We start from the raw sequence: 19,262 nt of genomic DNA on the forward strand, positions 1-19,262 counted from the left end.
TTATCCAAACCTTGCAATTTTGCGAGCCGCACTACGGATTAAAGAAAGAAGTTGGGCAAAGCTTCTGAACTTTGAGCCGACCTACCGGTACAGCGGTCGCCGAAAAGCAAGAGTAACTGACTTTCTCCTTGAAGAAGCCCCAGAGCCGGACCCAACTTTGCCCGAAATAAGACTTGTCCCACTAACCGCTGAAGAGGAGATGGCGAAGAGGAGCAGAGTTAGGGCACTTCTCACCGAGACAACTAGGCCCGAAGTAACGTCACCAAGCCAGTCGCAGCCTGCCGTTGTGGCCCTCCCCTCTCAACAACCGTCTTCATCGCGCCGAACTAAGCGCGCCCGAACCAGCGAGTCCGAACCAAGTTTGGTTGATGAAGATGAGACCATTACTCCACCAATCTTGCCACCGAGCCCCCAACCGGAACCTACCGACCGAACTACCACCCGTTGGGTACCAAAATTGACTTTTAAAAACCGAGCTGTCGAGGATGCTGATTCGGTTGTCGCCAAAAAAGATCATGAGTTGGCATTTAATCTGGCCAAGGGAGTGTGCCTCCCCAAGGATATGGAGCACCACCGAAAGCAGCTAAACACCGAATTAAAGTCCATTCGGTCTGCAACGAAGTCCATGATCCTGGTATGCTGCTCTGTCCATTTTTCTGTCCAATTTTGTAAACTTTTGTCTCGGCTTATGGGAAGTCCTCGTTTTTTGCCAGGCAATTCAAAAGAACTACAATACTCACAAGAAGGTGCTGGAACTCAGACAAACTGCAAGGGATGCTGTTGCAGAAGCCGAGATGAAGTCGGCCGAAGTAGAAGAAATCAAGAAGCAAATGGCCGAGCTTCGAGCTGAGAACAGCTGGCTGACCGGACTGGTTAGTTCGGCTGAGGCAGAAAGGCAGAAGACTGCCATAGCTCTTAAGGACAAATACCTGCGCGAGCTGGTGAAGCTCGAAAGAAAGAAGGATGCCAAAATAAAGGAGAAGATAAAGGAAGCTGACAAACAAGGCTTCAAGAGGGCAGAGGATGCTTATGCCCAACAATGCAATGCTGCCAAGGACCTCTTCTTTAAGTGCGGCTGGAGGGGGGCCGTTGAGAAGCTCGGTCATGATCCTCAGACCGAGGTTTTCGACCCTCCAGCCTACTTTATACCGAACTCCCTGATGGAATATGCCAAAGCCATGCAACAGCAGTTCCTTGAGGGCTCAGACGATGAAGACTCTGATGAAGACACTGCCCCTGAGGATACTTCGGTTGTGAATGCAGATCAGGTAGTTCGGTCGGAGCCCATGGTGGAAGATCTAACTATTGGTCAACCAAGTGAAACCGTGGCTCCGGCCGAAACCATTCTTCCTTCTGAAAACGTCCCTGCGCCCGAAACCGGTCTTCATGTTGACGCCGATGCTGCCTTCGACGCCGAGATCGAAGATCTTTTTTCTTGACTTTGTACTTTTTTCTTTTTTTGCTTCGTCTTTGTAACCGAACTAAGCCCCCTTGTAATGACTTTTTTCTGAATGAAAATTTTACGCAACTCTTACTCCGGTTTTGATGTGTATGCCTGTGCTTTGTAATGTCTTCTAATTACTTCAACTGTTATTACGGTTTTGGCTGGTTAAAATATGCTTACTAGCCAACCACTCCTTAGCCGATATACTTACTTCGGCTGAGGAGTACCAAGTGTTGGTTTATTCCAGCCAACCACTCTTCAGCCATGCACTTACTTCGGTTGAAGAGTAACAAGAGTTGGTTTATTCCAGCCAACCACTCTTCAGCCTTGCACTTACTTCGGCTGAAGAGTAACTAGAGTTGGTTTATTCCAGCCAACCACTCTTTAGCCATACACGTACTTCGGCTGAAGAGTAACAAGAGTTGGTTTATTCCAGCCAACCACTCTTCAGCCATACACTTACTTCGGCTGAAGAGTAACAAGAGTTGGTTTATTCCAGCCAACCACTCTTCAGCCATACACTTACTTCGGCTGAAGAGTAACAAGAGTTGGTTTATTCCAGCCAACCACTCTTCAGCCATACACTTACTTCGGCTGAAGAGTAACAAGTGTTGGTTTATTCCAGCCAACCACTCTTCAGCCATACACTTACTTCGGCTGAAGAGTAACAAGAGTTGGTTTATTCCAGCCAACCACTTTTCAGCCATACACTTACTTCGGCTGAAGAGTAACAAGAGTTGGTTTATTTCAGCCAACCACTCTTCAGCCATACACTTACTTCGGCTGAAGAGTAACAAGTGTTGGTTTATTCCAGCCAACTATTGAAGTTAGTTTTTCCAGCCAACTTATAGTATTTGGTTATTCCGACCAAATGTCCTGCAGCCTGGATCCTTATCCTGGGCTTAGGAAGGGTGTTGGTTTAATCCAGCCAACCTCTAAGTTAGTTTTTCCAGCTAACTTAGAATAGAATGCTTGTAATATACTTAGTCTTTCAAGCTAACTTTTACAAAGAATAATTCGTGCTAAAAAGAATTTCTCATTTTATTGAAGGAAGAGAAAATTACATATGTTTGAAAAGAAAAAACTAAAAGTAAAATAACTTGAGATTGGCCGTATTCCATGGCCTAGGGATTGCCTTGCCATCCTTGTCTTCTAGGTGGTATGCCCCTTTGCCGGCTAACCCAACCACCTTATAAGGACCTTCCCAATTTGGGCCTAACTTGCCGTCTCCTGGGACCAAGGTGTTTCCCATTACTTTGCGCAGTACCCAATCGCCAATTTTGAATTGTCTTGGATGAACCTTTTTGCTGTATTTTCTGATTAACTCTCGTTGGTATGAGGCGATGTGGACTAATGCTCTTTCTCTTCTTTCTTCTGCAAGGTCGAGTTCTAAGGCTATGGCTTCTCCATTTAAGTCTGGATCAAAATTTTCGCTTCGAATTGTGGGGAGGCCAACTTCTAGTGGGATCACTGCCTCCATTCCATAGGCTAAGGAGAATGGTGTTTCTCCAGTTGATCGCCGAGGTGTGGTGCGGTAAGCCCATAAGACGTGAGGAAGTTCATCCGCCCACTTGCCTTTTGCTTTCTCTAGTCTTTTCTTTAGTCCATCCAAGACGACTTTATTCGATGCTTCAGCTTGTCCATTCGCTTGAGGATATGCCGGCGTGGAATTGTAGAACTCTATCTTGTATTCTTCACAAAAGCTTCTGAAGATTCTGCCGTCGAACTGAGTACCATTGTCTGAGATGAGTGCTTTTGGTATGCCAAACCGAGTGATGATATTCTGCCAGACAAACTTCTTCACATCTTTTTCTTTGATTGACGCCAATGCTTCTACTTCCACCCATTTTGTGAAGTAGTCTGTTGCTGCGAGAAAGAATTTTCTTCCCCCGGGCGCTGTTGGAAGTGGTCCTACTATGTCTAACCCCCACATTGCAAAAGGCCAAGGGCTAGTTAAGGGTAGGAGTTCTCTTGCTGGTTGATGTATTTGGTGCGCGAATTTCTGGCATTTTTCACACTTCTTCACATATTTCTCTGAGTCTGCTTAGATATATGGCCACCAATATCCTTGTGAAATAGCCCTGTAAGCGAGCGACCTTCCCCCTTGATGACTTCCACATACCCCTTCGTGTATTTCGAACAGGAATGCTTCTACTTTGCTGGGATGAACGCACTTGAGGTAAGGCCCAGAGAACGACTTCTTGTATAATGCCAAAGATGGAGATAGCCAAAACCGCTGCGACTTTGCCCTTATTCTGTTGGCTTCTTTTTTCTCTTCTGGTAGGATGCCGTCTTTTAGGAAGAGGATGATGGGATCCATCCAAGAAGGGCCTAATTCTGTGCAACATACTTCTTCTGCTTCGGGGTCTTCTATGCTTGGTCTTGGTAAGAAGTCGATGAGTAATGGATGAGGGATTGATGTATCTGCCATTGAGGCCAGGCCTGCTAGCTCATCCGCTCGGCTGTTTTCTTCTCTGCCAATTTGTTCTATCCTTACCACATCAAACTTCTTGATCTCCGTTCTGACTAACTCTTGGTACTTGGCCATTCTGTCATCCTTTGCTTCGTATTCGCCTGAAATTTGGTTTACCACCAGCAGAGAGTCACTGTATACCATTATTTCGGTTGCTTTCATGAAGTGTGCTGACTTGAGTCCTGCGAGAAGCGCCTCATACTCCGCTTCATTGTTGGATGCTGGGAAGCCAAGGTTGATTGCTTGCTCTATAGCCAGGCCGTCTGGAGAGATGAGGACTATGCCAAGCCCTGCACCATGTCGGTTGGATGCTCCATCCACAAAGAGCTTCCACATCTCTCCAACGAAGAGTTTCCAGCAAGTGGAAGGATCAGACGATGCCATGGGGTCGAGGATGGTGTTTTCTTCAAAGTCCATGTTGGCTGTCTGTCCTTCGTCCTCTGTTTGAACTGTTGGTGAGCCTTTGTTTGTCTCTTCCTTGTTGTCCTTAGTATGGTCTGCCTTGGTGCTTGATTGACTACCTTCTACTAGGGGTTGCGCTATTCCGGCGTCAATTTCCGTCCCTAGTTCGGTTGTGTCAGTTAGGTCGACTGGGCAGATATGATGACTTCCAGGAGTAAACTCTGCGACGAAGTCTGCCAACGATTGGGCTTTTATTGCGGTCTTGGGTTGGAACTTGATGTCGAATTGTCCCAATTCTAATGCCCACTTCAAAATTCGCCCACTAAAGTTCGCCCTTTCAAACAGAGCTTTTAGTGGAAAGGCTGTGAGGACGACTATGGTGTGGGCGTGAAAGTAGTGCGCTAATTTTCTGGATGCCATCATTAATGCTAATGCTAGTTTTTCCAATGGTAAGTACCTTGTTTCAGCTCCCAACAATGTCTTGCTGACATAAAAGATGGGCAAGTGTTGTATTCCTTCTGCACGAACCAACACCGCGCTGACTACGTGCTGAGAGACTGCCAGGTACAAAAAGAGTTCTTCACCAGGTACTGGAGTAACAAGTAGTGGTGGGGAAGACATGTACTCCTTCAAGCTTTCCAGAGCTCGGTCGCATTCTTCATCCCACTCAAACTTGGCTTTTAAAGCTTGGAAGAACGGTCGTAGTCTGTCCGACGATCTGCTTATGAACCGGTTGAGTGCAGCCGCCATACCAGTGAGGTGCTGCACTTCTTTGACTGAGTTTGGTCTCTCCAACTCCTGGATTGCTTTGATCTGAGAGGGGTCTGCTTCTATACCTCGGTTGGTCACCAGGAAGCCCAAGAATTTGCCAGATCCAACTCCGAATGCGCATTTGGACGCATTGAGGCGCAACTTGTGTTTCTTCAGGATCTGGAACATCTCGCCTAGGTCTTTAAGATGGTCATTCTCATCCTTGCTTTTGACCACCATGTCGTCGATGTAAGCCTCCATTGTTCTGCCTAACAATGGTTCGAACATCTTGGTGACCATCCTTTGGAATGTCGCCCCAGCGTTCTTTAGGCCAAAAGGCATGACCTTGTAGCAATATAACCCCCTTGGTGTTGTGAAGGAGGTGACCTCTTGGTCTGGTTCATGCATGGCGATCTGGTGGTAGCCTCTGTATGCATCCAGGAAGCTAAGACGGTTATGCCCTGCCGTTAGGTCCACCAGTTGATCTATCCTTGGTAGAGGAAAGCTATCTTTTGGGCACGCCTTGTTGACTGTTTTGTAGTCGACGCAGACACGCCATTTACCATTCTTTTTTGGCACTACGACGGTGTTGGAGATCCATTTTGGGTAGTACACTTCCCTTATCGCTCCTGCCTCCAGCAGGTTGCCTACCTCTTCTGCCACTATTTCGGCGTGGTGGAGTGCCGATCTGCGTGTGCGTTGAATGACTGGTCTGGCGGATGGGTGGACATTGAGTTGGTGACTGATGAAGTTTGGATCAATGCCTGGCATGTCGTAAGGTGTCCAGGCAAACACTTCGATATTAGAGGTCAAGAATTCCAAGACCTCTAATCTCTCAGCGCTGGACAACGATGAGCCAAGCAAGAAGAACTTATCCGGGTTCTTCTCATCTATTTTTACCTCCACCAAGTCTTCCACCGCTTTCTGATCAGCCTCTTTGCCGACGTCCGCGAATAGTTCATTACTTTCTGGCTCTTCCACCAAATGAACGTATCCTTTGGCAGCTCGGCTTCCATTCGCTGTGGCGAAGCACTGTTTTGACATGATCTGATCGCCATAGACTTCTTCAATTATACCGGCGTCATTGGGGAACCGCATTACCTGATGGTATGATGACGCTACCGAACGCATGGCATGCAGCCATGTTCTGCCCAGGATGATGTTGTAGGTGGAGGGGACCTTCAATACCCAGAACTCCACCTGTTTTGTTACACTTCCTGCTCTGACTGGAAGGATTATTTTGCCGACAGGCCACTCTGGCATGGAGTTGAATCCAATCAGGGGAGAAACTGCAGGTGCCAAGTCTTTGTCTTGCAGTTTCAGTTGCTTGAATGTGTCGTAATACATGATCTCACATGAACTACCCTGGTCAATCAGAATCCGCTTGACGTCAAAATCCTTGACACGGAGAGTGACAACCAGGGCATCATTATGGGGGCAGTAAATTCGTTCCAAGTCCTTATCCGAAAAGGACATGACGTTTGTTGCCTCTGTCCTCCCCCTCTTGATGGCAGGTTGGGCACTTAATACTTCCCTAAAGTGCTCTGCCTTCTTGATTGAACCTCTGAGCTCGCATACGCGCTCAGGCTCAAAAACTCCATGAATTACATTGATAATGCCTTGAGGTGGTGCATCGTTTGGCATTCTGTTGGGATGGTCATTATGCTCTTGGGGGGCCGGTTGCGCTCCTCCTTCAATGTATTTGTCCAAGTGGCCTGCTGCCACTAATTCTTCCAAGTGCTGTCTCAGTGGCGTGCAATTCTCAGTTCGGTGCCCCTTTTCTTTGTGGAAGGTGCACCGAGATCTGTCGTCGTAATTCTTCTGAGCTTCCCCTAGCTTGGCTGGCCACTTGACGAATGGCTCGTCTTTTATTTCGCTCAGAATCCGATATATCGGTTTTTTGAACACCGTTGTTATGGCAGTGCGGATTCTCAACCATCTTTTGTCTGGGTCTTCTCCGTTATCTCGTCTGCCACGCCCGTCTAAGAGGAACGCTTCTTTTTACAAGATTAAAAAGACCAATGAAGACTCATTATAAATTGATCATTGGAATTAGAGGTCTAAGAGGAACGTTGTCCTTTCCATATTTAATGAGATGGTTAACCTCCATTGACTTTTGATGATCACTTAGTAATTTCTTCATAACATTTAATTGTTCTTCAGCACTTTCAGAGTGAGCCTGCTGCTCCTCTAATGAGTCTGGCCCAATTTGTCAATAACTTTTCTCTTCTACATACTTGGGGTGCCCCTTGGGGCCCTCCCTAAGTTACAAACTCAAGCTTTATAAACCCATAAAATTCTTCCCACCAAACCAATGTGGGACAAGCTTTTATTCAAACCTTAAGGAATTTTCACCAAAAACACTATTTCCATAGAGCTCTTTTTGGCTTCAATTTCTCATTCACCCGATAATGATTTTGAGCAACCAAATATACTACATGAATCATAACGTGACATAGAATGCATTACCACTTAGACCCGCCAACTTTGGCGTATAGGTCCCACCTAAAAAATGGTCCGAAGTTAAGGAAAAATCATATTTTTTCCCAAACCATTTCTTACAAGGACTTCTGGACTTTCGGGTTCCTATGTTGATCACAAAGCTTAGTTTCTTGGAGATGGTTAAAAGGATCATGTCTTCATGTTGTCTTTTCTCTTGGGGAACTTTATTCTTGCTTTTTCCTCTTCCAGACATTTTACTGGTGCTGTCATTACTCTTTAAATAAATCCAGTTTGATCTCATGTGCTCTGCTTTTTATTTTATTTTATTTTCTTTTCTTTTTTTAATGAAGTTTGGTGAAACTAATAATTACAACTTAATTTTGATTCTACTTACTATTTATTATAATTCTACTTATTACTTATATTTTATTATATATATATATATGTATTTGTGTGGGGATGTATTTTCAGGATACCAACACGTGGCATGGTGACGCCGACGTGTCAGCCGAGGTGCCACGTGCCCTGGTAGTTAAGCCGAGGTAATATCGGAGAAGCCGAGGTCATCTCCGAAGATGTCGGAGTCCGAGATAAGGGGTGAGAATCCTAAGGCAAAGGGGATTGAATCAAGATAAGGATTAAACTCTTAGGGAGTTTATCTTTATCACTTAAAAGAGTCCAGAGTAAGCAGTGAACTAGAGTTCATAGAAGTCATACTTCTAATGGGACTTGGATTGAGTATATTATAAAAGAGAGGCACCCCCGTGGGTCTAAGGTATGTAATATATACTTTGAGTATTCAATTTAGTACTTGATTATCTTTGAGAGATATACTGACTTAATCGTCGGAGTGCCCCCGGGTGGAAGAACCACCGCCGGAGCTTTTTCCTTCTGTTACAGGTTGCTTAAGCCATCTATTCTGCTTGTGCTCTCCAGCTGATCATTAAACGGGCAGTGTGGTCAGATTTTCACCCACACAATTTGGCGCCGTCTGTGGGAACGAAGGAAGAATAGATGGGCAGTAACGGACAGCAAAATATTGGGGATGACGCTCCCACTGGGAGTGACAGCCCAATTGATCTTGATATCGAAGGAGATAACCACAATGCAGAAGCCCGTGACCAGGGTCACAGAGAGAACGACGTCATCGCAGAAGGCGACACGTCAAAAAGAGCTAACCAAGGAAATTACTACAATGAAGATAACCTCCAGGTATGGAGGGACAGGTGCCTACGGAGGGATGAGGAAGTAAAAGAACTAGCAAACAAGTTGGCGGACCTCCAGTCAGTCGTCAACTTCATGATGCAGAATAATGTTATGCAGCCACCATACCCGCTGCAAGATACGCTGATGCCAGCGAACAACACTCAGAAGGAGGTAAGAAAAACAATCCCCGAGGTCCCTCAGCATACCAGAAGCGGAAGGCATTCACACCGGCCTTCCAGGGAAGTCGGACGGGAAAAGCCGAGGCAAGAAGAGTCCCGACGGACACACCACATGAAGAATCCAGACCCCAAAGAACATCGACATGTTCAGGGGCAAGTACTCCATTTTGACACATCCCACGAAGAAAGATCCAAACGACCCCACCACGAGGCCGAAAGCAGTGTACCAAAAAGACTAAAATCCAAAGACAGCCGAGCTCCAGGGAGGAGCAAAGAAGACTTGAGGGACTACCTCAAGAGGAGGCAACAGAATGCAGAAGCCGAGGTAAACTCCCCAGTGAAACCGAAGATAGCCTTCTCGGCAGAACTGGACAAATTCGAACCGCCCAAAAGATTCAGTATGCCGAGGTTTCAAATCTATGACGGTAAATCAGATCCAAACTTTCATGTTGGGTTGTACCTAAATTCAATGGCGTTATATAGCGGAAACGAGCCGTTGCTCTGCAAAGTATTCCCCTCATCCTTTGGGGAAATTGCATCTGATTGGTTCCACAAGTTACCAAAAGGAAGTATAAAGACATGGGAAGGCTTGGCCGAGATGTTTGTGGCCAGATTCGTGACCAACAAGCTGCAACCCCTGAGGGTTGATGCTTTGATGGCTCTACGAATCACCAAAGAAGAAGGCCTCATGGCCTATGCGAAGAGGTACTACGAGGTGTTCAACCGAATACCTGAATGCAACCAGGAAGTAGCAGTCGTATCCTTCAAGAACGGCCTGAAAGATGACTGCCCTCTACGGAAGTCTTTGGCAAAAACATTGCCAAAAAGCATGGAAGAACTCATGGCAAGAATTGAGAAATACGCCAGGGCCGAAGAAGATACATCGGGAAACAAAGAGGTGAAACAAGAAAAGGGAAACGGCTCGCCAAAGCGAGGCCGAATCAACAATGGGCCGACCAAACAAGAAATAGAATTAAGAAATAAACAGGCGGTAACCACAGTATTCCGGATCCCAATCCATAAAATCTTGGATCGGATTCGAAATCAACCTTATTTCAGGGCTCCGGCAAGAGCACCAGGGGAATTCATGGGAAGGAACGTTGGTAGACGTTGTGCCTACCACAATGAAGAAGGGCATCCAACTCAAGGTTGCAGAGCCTTAAAAGCACACTTGGAGGACCTAGTAAGACAAGGCCTTCTGAGGGACCTGGTCGATGAGGCCAGAACAAGGGAAGAGCAGGCAAGGCTGCCCCAAGCACCAGCAGCACCCCCTCCACCAGCACAGCTACCACAAGCAGGAGAACCAAGGGTGGTCAATGTAATCCACTCAAGGGTCAATGAAAACGAAATCAGAGGAGAAACCCAGAGGGTAAGACATTTACAGCATATTTATCAAGTCGGGGAAAAGAGACATCGGCCAGAAGAATGCCAAGGGCCAATAATAGCCTTTACTGAAGCCGACCTAGAACTGGTCCAACACCCGCATAATGATGCCTTGGTAGTATCCCTACAGGTCGGGGAGTGCCAAGTTAAACGCATCCTAATAGATCAAGGCAGCTCCTGTGACATCATGTATGTCAGATGTTACAAAGAGCTAGGCCTTCACCCCGATGACCTGGAACAATCAAGCGGCCCGATGGTCGGCTTTAACGGAACGCCGACATGGCTACTGGGTGCAACAAGCTTAGAAGTACAAGCCGGCACTAAGAAGATCAGGACGGAATTCCTGGTAATTGACACACCCTCACCATACAACATCATCTTGGGAAGGCCGTGGTTGCATGCAATGGGGGCAGTCCCCTCGACATTGCATCAACTACTCCGGTTCCCAACAGAGAATGGGATTGAAGAAGTCAGAGGAGATCAACTACAAGCCAAAAATTGCTCCATGGCAGCAATAAAATCCACCTGTAGTGTACAGGAACCAAAAAAAGCAGAAGTTGAAGATGAGGACATGGAAGTCCTGAAAGATGTTGGGAAAGAACCAGCCGAGAAAAGCGAAGAGGCGCTAAAGAAAATCCTCGTCCAGGAGGGCGACGAAGAACGATTTTTTCTTCTCGGCTCAGGCTTAGCCAGAGAAGAAGAAAAAGAACTGGAAGATTTTTTAAGGGCAAACATAGAGGCGTTCGCCTGGACACCTTATGAAATGCCTGGCATTGACCCCGAGGTCACTTGCCACAGTCTGAATGTCGACAGATCGGCAAAACCTGTGATTCAACGAGCCAGAAGGCCGACGTTAATGCACGTCGAAGCAGTCGAGGAAGAGGTAGACAGACTCCTTGAAGCCAGGGCCATCCGAGAAGTCCAGTACCCAACGTGGCTGTCCAACACAGTAGTAGTAAAAAAGAAGAATGGCAAGTGGAGGGTTTGTGTAGACTTCACCAGCCTCAACAAAGCTTGCCCGAAAGACAGCTTTCCCTTGCCCAAAATCGACCAACTGGTAGACGCCACCTCGGGACATGAAAGGATGAGTTTTTTAGATGCATACAGAGGGTACCACCAGATTGCTATGTACCCTCCAGATGAGGAGAAGACCGCGTTCATCACCCCGAAAGGCCTGTACTGTTACAGGGTAATGCCTTTTGGGCTGAAAAACGCAGGAGCAACCTATCAGAGGTTAGTGACAAAGATGTTTAAACACCTGATTGGCAAAACGGTAGAAGTTTACATCGATGATATGGTCGTAAAGACCAAGGAATCAAAAGGTCATCTTGCCGACCTAAAAGAGGTCTTTGACATACTCAAAAGATATCGGCTCCGACTCAACGCCTCAAAGTGCGCCTTCGGAGTTGGGTCAGGTAAATTTCTAGGATATCTGGTAACAATAAAAGGCATTGAAGCCAGCCCAGACCAAATCAAGGCCATCCTGGAATTACAGAGTCTAACATCGGCAAAACAAGTTCAAGTGCTCACTGGAAGGGCCGCAGCCCTAAACCGATTCATCAGCAGAAGCTCAGACAAGTGCAGACCCTTCTTTAACCTGGTGAAAAAAGCCACAGACTTCCTATGGACGGAAGAATGTGAAGCTGCCTTAGCCGACCTAAAAAAGTACTTGACCACAACCCCGGTCCTTTCTAACCCAATCCCAGGGGAGGAATTGTTTTTGTACTTAGCAGTCTCTGAACACGCAGTCAGTGCAGTGCTAATCCGAGAGGAAAAAGGGGAACAGAAGGCTGTCTATTATGTAAGCAAGACTCTGGCTAACGCAGAAACAAGGTACCTACCACTGGAAAAATTAATGCTAGCCTTGGTAATGGCCTCAAAGAAATTGAGCCATTACTTTCAGGCACACAAGATTGTGGTCCTAACAGAGCACCCACTGAAGTCCTTATTACATCAAGGAGACTTAACAGGAAGGATAGCAAAATGGGCAGTAATACTAGGCCAGTTTGACCTAGAATTTAGACCAAGAACAGCAATAAAGGGCCAAGTTTTGGCCGACTTCGTCGCAGAACTCACACCGGAAGCCATCACACCTCAGGCTCCGTCGAGCCAAGATAAGCATCGGCCCGACAAGGAAAAAGAATTCCAGTCAAAGACAAAAAAGCAAGAGAAAGAAAAGCTCAGACCATGCAGCATCTACATCGGCGATTCATTCAGACTATTCGTCGATGGAAGTTCAAACCGCCAGGGAGCAGGAGCAGGAGTACTGCTGATATCTCCAGATGGAGAAATTGTAGAACAGTCTATCCGTCTGGGGTTCAAAGCCTCCAATAACGAAGCAGAATATGAAGCATTAATTGCAGGGCTAAAGCTAGCAGCAGCAGCAGAGGCAGACGAGGTAATTGTTTTTTGTGATTCACAATTGATTGTTAACCAGTCAACAGGAGAATTTGCAGCCAGAGACGAAAGAATGTCGGCATATGCAAAGGAAGTCATCCGACTGGCAGCCCTATTCCAGAACTGCAGATTACTCCAAGTAAGCCGAGATGACAACACCCACGCCGACGCGTTAGCAAACTTGGCCAGCTCAATTCAAACTGGAAAAACAAGGACAGTTATGATCGACTACATGTCGGCCCCGAGCATAGATAAACAGAGCATTGAACAAGAAGCAATGTGCGTGGGCCTTGGACCAAGTTGGATGGATGCAATCATTGCATTCCTAAAAGAAGGGAAGCTGCCAGAAGACCATAAAGAAGCACATAAAATTAGGCTGAAATCGGCCAGATTCAGTCTAACAGCGGAAGGCCATCTCTACAGGAGGTCCTTCACTGGACCACTTTTAAGGTGCGTACATCCTTTGCAGGTTGAAGATTTCCTTTACGAGATTCATGAAGGAATTTGTGGAAGCCATGCAGGGGGCAGATCGTTAGCCCACAGGGCCATTACCCAGGGGTATTGGTGGCCCTACATGCAAAAGGATGCCGAAGCTTATGTAAAGAAGTGTGAACAATGTCAAAAGTTTGCACCTTTGATACATCAGCCAGCTGCCGACCTAAACCCAGTATCCAGCCCCTGGCCGTTTGCCCAATGGGGCATGGATCTGGTTGGACAACTTCCCCAGGCAACTGGGCAGAGAAAATACTTGCTGGTAGCAACAGACTACTTCACAAAATGGATAGAGGCAGAACCTCTTGCCAAAATCCGAGATGTGGATGTCAAGAATTTTATTTGGAGAAACATAATCACCAGATTTGGGATTCCAAGAGCTATAGTTGCCGACAACGGAACACAATTCAACAGCAAACTTATCAAAAACTTTTGTGCAAAATTCAAGATCAAGAATTATTTCTCAACACCAAGTTTTCCTCAAAGCAATGGGCAAGCAGAGGCATCCAACAAAGTAATCCTGGATGGAATAAAGAAGAGGCTCCAGGCAGCAAAAGGAAAGTGGGTGGACGAATTGCCCAACGTACTTTGGGCATATCGGACTACGCCGAGAAGATCAACAGGAGAATCCCCATTCGCCATGGCATATGGCACAGAAGCAGTCATCCCATTGGAGATCGGCATCCCAGGGATCAGAACCCAGGGAGTAGAGAATGGCACCAATGACATACTCTTAGCCCGAGACCTGGATTTATTGGAAGAACGAAGAGAGAAGGCTGCAATTCAGCTCGCAGTATACCAACAACAGCTTGCCAGAGCTTACAACAAGAGAGTCAATCCAAGAGATTTTCAAGTTAGCGACTTAGTCCTAAGAAAAGTCGTCGGGAACAAGAAGGATCCCAAGGAGGGCAAGCTTGGCCCAAACTGGGAAGGACCCTACAGAGTTACTTCAGTACTTGGCAATGGAGCATATCGGCTTGAGGACAATGAGGGCAAAGCATTGCCCAGACCTTGGAATACTTGTAATTTGAAATTTTTCTATCATTAGATAAACATCATTGTTTGGCCGATATTATCAATAAAGTCTTTTCAGAATCCTTTCAACATGTTCGATTGATGCATGGATGTTTTCGAAGACATATCAAACTCAGGCAAAGTTAAGCCGATGTTATCCACTTGTTGAAATTTGTAGCAATTTACAAGTTGGAATTAAGCTGATTCCTTATCTTCACTTGTTGAAATTTGTAGCAATTTACAAGTTGAAGTTAAGCCGATGTTATTCCTTATCTTCACTTGTTGAAATTTGTAGCAATTTACAAGTTGAAATTAAGCCGATGTTATTCCTTAATTCACTTGTTGAAATTTGTAGCAATTTACAAGTTGGAATTAAGCTGATTCCTTATCTTCACTTGTTGAAATTTGTAGCAATTTACAAGTTGAAGTTAAGCCGATGTTATTCCTTAATCTACTTGTTGAAATTTGTAGCAATTTACAAGTTGGAATTAAGCTGATTCCTTATCTTCACTTGTTGAAATTTGTAGCAATTTACAAGTTGAAGTTAAGCCGATGTTATTCCTTAATTCACTTGTTGAAATTTGTAGCAATTTACAAGTTGGAATTAAGCTGATTCCTTATCTTCACTTGTTGAAATTTGTAGCAATTTACAAGTTGAAGTTAAGCCGATGTTATTCCTTAATTCACTTGTTGAAATTTGTAGCAATTTACAAGTTGAAATTAAGCTGATTCCTTGTCTTCCCTTGTTGAAATTTGTCGCAATTTACGAAACGAAGATAAGCCGAAGTTATTGCTTAAGTTCTCATAGCAATATGTGGGTTGTTTAAACCCTGGGGAAGATGCTTAACACTTGTTGAAATTTGTAGCAATTTACAAGTTTATGTTAAGCCGACATATGATCAACCGCCGAGGTATACAGAAAGTTACAGGTTAAAATAAAGGCTAAGTATATTGTTCATTACTTGTTAAAAATTTGTAGCAATTTACAAGTGGGTCAGATTAAGATTATCATTTAATACTTAATTGAGAAGAAGCTTGCAAAGTTTACATTCTATATGTTCTATACTTGTTGAAATCTATGAAAAGTTTGCAGGATAGTATCTTGCCGAAGTCAAAGTTTTATGGTTATACCCGAGGTATGAAACCCCGAGGAGATTGCACAAAGGAAGCAACATGAGGAAATATGCAAAAATTTCATAAGTACAAGACTATGCAGAAATAGTCAACAGAATATCACAAGATTGGAAAATCCAGAAGAAGAACTGTTGCAGTTACATATAGAAGAAACCACGTCGGCCAAAAGAAAGAGTTTTGCATTACCCAGAAAGTAAAAAAGTACAAAGCGCAAAAAAAAAAAAAAACAGAAAAAAAGAAGAAGGAAAAAAGTACAAAGGACAATTTTTTCAAGATTCTTCAGCATCAGCCACTGTAGGGACTGGGACCTCAGATGACTCTGGTGGTACCTCCTCGGCCACTTTCTCCGCCTCTATCTCGGCATCAATCTCAGCGATTGTTAACTCAACACTTCTTTCTACCAACAGAAGATTGGATGATAGTTGCCCAGTGGTAGTCTCCTTGGGTGCCCCCTCAGCCCCATCACCCTCCTCATCCAAAGTCAAGTCCATAACCTGCTTAGCAGGAGGAGGGGACTTGGCTTCGGCAGCATTCTTGGGTCTTCTCACCAAGGCGTCACAATCATCTTTTTCTTCATCTTCATCAACGGCCTCGGCCTCAGACTCTGATTCACCTTGAGGAGGAGGAGGAGGAAACGGTAACGGAATAGCGTCGGCCTGACGCAATGGCGAGTCAGCAGGAAGGTCAAGCTTCTTTATCAAGGACATCCAACCAAGGGAAAATCCCCTGTTGCATGCCTGCCTGACTTGAAGCTTGTAGTCTTCTGCGACGTCGGCCATACCTTGAGCATAGGCCTTTTCGTCGGCCTCTTTGATTTCGGCCTCTTTTGTAGCCAGAGCTTGCTGGAGTTCTTTCTCCGCTTGGGCCTTCTGAACCTCGGCCTCTCTTCTCTCGGCCTCAGCAACTTTTCTAACGGCCTCAGCAGCTTCGGCTTTCTCAAGAGCTAAAGTTTGAACTTTGGTTGCAGCCTCGGCTTGATCCTCCAACTTTTTCATTTTTGCTTCAAGAGACTTGATCTCTCTCTTCATAGAAGATGCTTCCCTTTTCATATCAACCAACCTTTGACGATTTTCAAAGGATTGCATGGCAAATGAGTGGGCATGTTGAATGGCCTGCAGAAAAACAGAAATGTGAGACAGTACTCTCAGTGAAGAACAGAAGAAAAAAAAATCACAAGTACAAACAGAAATACTTACTTGAGCAGAATGTTGGAGCATAAGAGCATAATTTTCATACTCACTAAGCTTGCTATTTCGCTCCAAGTCATTTGGTAGAAGAAGAGCAGTGCTAAGGGCGACAGCAACATTAATGTCGTCAGCACTTTCACTAGCCATGATAGGCCTATCCTCCAGGGATAGATCAGGGGCCCAGGGGACGTCGGGCTTCTTCGAAGCCGAGGTCGTCGCAGACGATGACCTTGGCCTCTTTGTTTGTGTAGACCCTGAGGGTTGGCCCTCAGCAGACCTTTTGGTTGAAGTAGAGGCTGATTTTTTGCTTTCAGCTAGCTTCGAAATCGGCAGAGCATCCTCAGCCTCGGCATCTGTAGCCTTGGCCTTAGGCTGAGCCTTTTTTACCCTCTTTGGTTTGGGTGGAAGCATTGATTGCGTTGGTGCGGCTTCGGCGTCAGTTGGAAGGTCGGCGAGAAGATCTTGGACGACAGGCCTTGGACGAACCATTTCGGCTGTTTTTACAAGCTTTCTTCGGCGTTTACGTTCAGGAATTGGTATTAAGTAGGGGGCCGAAGTTGATGGAAGATCGGCTGGGTCAGATGTGGATTCTTGATCTGTTCGGGATGTAGAAGCAGTTAAGGTTGTGGCTGTAGGTGGAGAAAGGCTCTTTTTCCTTTTTCTTGGGGCGTCGGGTAAGGTGGATTTGTATGTAGGGATGAAGTTTAGTAATACTGGGGCTTTTCGTTTATGGATTGGGAGGCCAAGAAGTGTTTTCAGATCTGTTCCTGGGAAGAAGGATTGGCGAAAATTTTTCGGTGGCTGATGAAAATCTGCAAAGAAACAGGCGTCAGAAATAAAGTATTAAAGTCTTAAGTAAAAACAACTAAGTGTTGACTCAGGGCTCTTACTCTTGCCCTCTGTAAGTGTTCGGGGAAGAGGGCAGAGGTGGACATCTTCATCTGGGCCAAATTCCCAATTTCCAGAAGCAATGAGAAAATCATCTCCAGCCCCCTTGTTGGAGTCTGGGAGGTCGGTTATAATTTTGTACTGAGTGGATCTCGGCTTAAGGTAATAGACAAAACCCCTATCCTTCAGATCGAGAGGGCACATGGTATAACAATATTGAAGGTCGGCTAGGGTGATTCTAAGGTTTTCTTGCCTAGCTAAGGCAATAATACCGTTAATTACCTTATAGGAATTGATAGTAAGTTGCATAGGGTTCAGCTTATAGAAATGGAGAACTTGACGAAAAAGGGGATCAAGTGGAAGCCGAAGTCCACATTCGGTAAAAGCAACTATTGGAAAAGGCATTGTATGATCTGTGGGCACGATGGTATCATTATCCCCAGCCAATTTAAGATGAACGTCGGCTGGGATAGAGAATTCTTGCCTAAAGTATTCAAGTTTTGTCGGGGTATTTACCCTATGCCTCCACATACCCATTATGTTGGATTAAACTAAGAGGAATATGTTTCAGAAGATGGGCGTTTTTCAGGTTTCCCTAAAGATTAAGGGTTCTATAGACAAATCCCAAATCAATGAAGTATGAAGATAAAAATCGAGGGCACAGATCTGGGGCAGATACAAAAAAGAGAAAACAAAGACGAAGTTTCAGATTCAAGAACAGAGGTATAGTTCTCAGAAACAAATCAAGAACAGCGGCAAAGAGAATGATGAAAAATCATAAAAGTTCAGGGCATAGCCACAAATTCGAGATACAAATAAAATCAAGACTTCGAGCAAAGATCAGTAATGGCGACAGACAGACAAAAGCACATAAAAAGAATGGAAGAATTAAAGGAAATGATCTTACCAGGACAAAGGAAGCCGAGACAATGTTCACCAAACCCAGAAACCGGTTGCAACAGCAAAGAAGGCTTTGCAAAAATGAGGGGTTAAAAGCAAATCCAGAAGAGAGATTAAGGCGATGGCAGATTCGAAGAAGAATGAGCTTTCAGAGAGAGAAAGAGCAAGAAGACGGAATGAAAAAGTGAAGAAAAGATAGAGGCAAAAGAAAAGTTTTGTCAAAAATGTGAAACGGCGGCAAAGTCAGGGTAATCATTACGCCTAGGGTAACGCACGCGTCAGGCGGCGCAGACGAAATGAACAGACAGCTTCAGGCGCGTCACCGACACGCTCCAATAAAGATGAAACACGTAAAAGAAACAGTTAGATATGCATGATAGCTCATGCGCATGGGAGAATACGATCGAAGCCTTGTTATCCGAAGAGAACACGTCGGCTGAAAATAGATAATCTTGGCAAAATAGTTTTTGAGCCATTACTCAGAATAGAAGTGACAAAATTTCGGAATAGGTTCCATCACCTCAGAATGCCGAGGTAATAGAACCTAGGGGGCAGTTGTGGGGATGTATTTTCAGGATACCAACACGTGGCATGGTGACGCCGACGTGTCAGCCGAGGTGCCACGTGCCCTGGTAGTTAAGCCGAGGTAATATCGGAGAAGCCGAGGTCATCTCCGAAGATGTCGGAGTCCGAGATAAGGGGTGAGAATCCTAAGGCAAAGGGGATTGAATCAAGATAAGGATTAAACTCTTAGGGAGTTTATCTTTATCACTTAAAAGAGTCCAGAGTAAGCAGTGAACTAGAGTTCATAGAAGTCATACTTCTAATGGGACTTGGATTGAGTATATTATAAAAGAGAGGCACCCCCGTGGGTCTAAGGTATGTAATATATACTTTGAGTATTCAATTTAGTACTTGATTATCTTTGAGAGATATACTGACTTGATCGTCGGAGTGCCCCCGGGTGGAAG

This window comes from Camellia sinensis, chromosome 1 (assembly GCF_055761805.1).
Source record: "Camellia sinensis isolate YWXY chromosome 1, ASM5576180v1, whole genome shotgun sequence".
NCBI classification, from domain to species: Eukaryota; Viridiplantae; Streptophyta; class Magnoliopsida; order Ericales; family Theaceae; genus Camellia; species Camellia sinensis.